This window comes from Panthera onca, chromosome F2, assembly GCF_046562875.1.
Source record: "Panthera onca isolate mPanOnc1 chromosome F2, mPanOnc1 haplotype 2, whole genome shotgun sequence".
NCBI classification, from domain to species: Eukaryota; Metazoa; Chordata; class Mammalia; order Carnivora; family Felidae; genus Panthera; species Panthera onca.
The window spans coordinates 28834534-28837669 of NC_138356.1; the positions used below are offsets into that span (position 1 = coordinate 28834534).

General features: G+C 43.3%; 1 pseudogene; it reads right to left on the bottom strand.

Moving 5' to 3' along the window:
- Positions 1–2752: 2752 nt before the first annotated feature.
- LOC132664932 (U6 spliceosomal RNA) lies at positions 2753–2838 on the bottom strand (annotated as a pseudogene).
- Between the last annotated feature and the right edge of the window lie 298 nt (positions 2839–3136).

A 3136-nucleotide genomic window follows, 5' to 3' on the forward strand; every position in this document is an offset into this window, starting at 1 on the left:
TAAACTTCTTAGCAGTCCCCTGAGCAAGACACAACCTGCAAAAGCAGCCTTGTCTCCAACCTGAGTGGGGCTGCCTAGGCCTAGCCCCTTAGGAAAATGTTGCTTTTCGTAACTCATCTGTCCTGTGGGACCAGCCTTTTCAAATATGCACAAAGGCCCATTTCCTTGCCTGTCTGTGGAAAATGGGTTTACTTATCTACTAATAATAATCCATCAGGTTGCCTTTCTCTGTGTTCTCTTGCAGAAGGGATGCTCAAGATGCCCCAGAAGAGACACATACTACAGATTTAGGAATTCGCTCCCAAGGCCAGGTCCAGGTGGGGCGTTCCCAGAGGTGAACCAGTGATATCTCCAGAAAGAGCCCATCCTCAAACTGCAGTCCCAGCATTTCCATCTGAAAGATTAAGGCCACAACTGGCTGGAAGGGACACAAGCAGTAGCTGGGCAGGGGACCACCGAGGAAAAGGCCCTGAATCTTTGATTCATCAGGTTTGGCCACTGTCGAGGTCCCTACCATAGTGTCCTGGATGAAGCCCTTTCTCTGTTGGTTTGTTGGTGGGGTCATGATTAAATAGGTATGCAGGAGGGCCAAAGACTACACCTGCCGCCTGGATAAAGAGAGGGGCTGCCTCTGTCTGGGCTCTTAAGCAAGTCGCTTTATCCAGTCACAGGCAAAACAGCTTTGTTAAAACCACATTTAGGTGAATCCAGCCAATATATGAGACACCTGAGTCTTGCTGGTTCATGCATTCACTCGACACACTTGTGTAAAGCCCCTACTGTGTGCTAGGCACTGAGCCAGGCGTGAGTGATGAGCCGAAAAGCCACAATCTTTATCAAGCTGCTCACAAGACTGTGTGGTAAAGACACAGATCAGTCTTGGCCAAACAACAGTGGGCAAGTTACTCAACCTCTTTAAACCCCGATTCTCCTATCTATAAAATGGGGCATTAATAAAAACAATTTCCCAACGTCATAGATTATATAACATCAGTTATATAAAGCATCTTAATGGTGCTTGGCCAAGAGGAAACATGTAATAAACAGCAGCTATCATTATTAGCTATTAATATACCTGATTTACCAATGAGTAAACCAAGCATTGGGTTACCCCTCAGTTTTCTTCTGAAACTGTTACACATCTAATGAGGTTGCAAGAAGGGGGGGAAAAAAATCTAGTAATTGGATATATTCAAAGCAGTGTCTCCAGAACGTAATATCCTTGAAAGGTGACGAGAAAGAACCTGTGCTCTTGCTAAGAGCACTAGCTTATTTTGAGTAGAGCTTAAAAATAAGCATCTGCTATTCATTATTAGTGAAAGTTGTGCTTTTTGAGTTTCTTAGGAAGGAAGAGCCCCTGAGCCTGCAGTGCTATAAATGTATGTATAAATAAGTTGCATACTTCTGGAGTTCAGAAATGGCTTCTTTCTGAGAACATCCCAAATCAGAAACCACAAGACAGAGTCGCCCAAAACTGTCATACCAAACTTTTGACTAAATGCCAGTTTCCCTCTGTTCTTCATGCTCGCTGCTCTCTGTAGATGCTGTCTCAATCACCAGATTGCCTTGTGGCACGTCATGCCACGCAAAAGTGCGCTTCCGCCATCAACTCCCCTGATGGAGGTCAGATGTAAGACACCTTGGTGTTCACCCTGTGGGGATTGTTTAATTGGAAACCCAGCAGGCAGCAGTGTGGCCCAATGGGAGGAGGAGAGGATTCCCAGTTGCCTGCTTGGGTTTGAGTGATTCTTTCCCAGCTATGGGCCCTTGGGCCCATGATCATACCTCTCTCCTCTGAGCCTCCGTTTTTCTCATCTGTAAATAAGAATAGTACCTCAGCTTTTGTTTTGGATTTATTGTGAGAGGTAAAATGAGACAAAGCATTTTGTAAAATACTATACAAATGTTATGTCTTGTGCTTGTGAGTTATGATGACGATGATGGTAATAACGCGGGCTCCTTCATCCTGACCTTTGCTGGGCCACCTAAAAGGCCCACCTGTAGTTCTTGTTCCTGCCAGTGAATTCCTCAAGGTGGTACTGTCTTTAAAAGGGGGGGGGGGGGGAGGCGGGGGAGGGGTATTTAAAATGCTGAAGTGCATTTCACAGACCATTAATCCCTCAAGGCTCTGTAAATAAAAGAATCTGTTTTCAAATACATTTGGGAAATTCTTGGAGAGCTCAGGACACTTGAGAGCATGCATGCTCTGAGAAGTCCTTAATAAGGAATCCTCATTTACATGTGTCTAACTCAGCACTTCCCAAACTCATTAGCCATGGAACCCTTTGTTCATATAATATCTGCTAATAGGCCACTGAAATAGCATACCCAAAAAACAGACTTTGGGAAATTCTGTCCTAGCGTAAGGACAGATGCATTTTGCTTTCGACCCATAAAAAAATTAAGCATAGGGGCACCTGGGTGGCTCAGCTGGTTAAGCATCTGACTCTTGATCTCCACTCAGGTCATGATCTCATGGTTCTTGAGTTCAAGCCCCACATCAGGCTCTTCACTGACCGTACAGAACCTGCTTGAAATTCTCTCTCCCTCTCTCTCTGCCCCTCTCTCACTTATGCTCTCTCTCTCTCTCAAAATAAATAAACTTAAAAAAAATTTTTTTAATTGAGCATAAGTGAAAAGCAACTTAATAAAAAGTATTGTTGAGTTCTGGTAATATAACTTCTGCTTTGAAAGTTCTTTGCTCACTAATTTGAGAGACCAATTCCTTCAAGAAATTTATGCTTTTTTTTTTTTTTAATATGGAATCTTCATGAATTTGTGTGTCATTGTTGCGCAGGGGCCATGCTAATCTTTTCTGTATAAATACTTTTTTAAATTTATTTTTTACTATTTTTTTAAATGTTTATTTATTTTTGAGAGACAGAATGCGAGCAAGGGAGGGGCAGAGAGAGAGGGAGACACAGAATCTGAAGCAGACTCCAGGTTCTGACCTGTCAGCACAGAGCCCAACATGGGGCTGGAACTCATGAACCGTGAGATCATGACCTGAGCTGAAGTGGGATGCTCAACCGACTGAGCCACCCAGGCACCCCCGGTATAAATACTTTTTGATAACAAACGTTTTTATGGCACTTACCATATGCCAGGCACAGTTTTAAAATTGTTATATATAAGT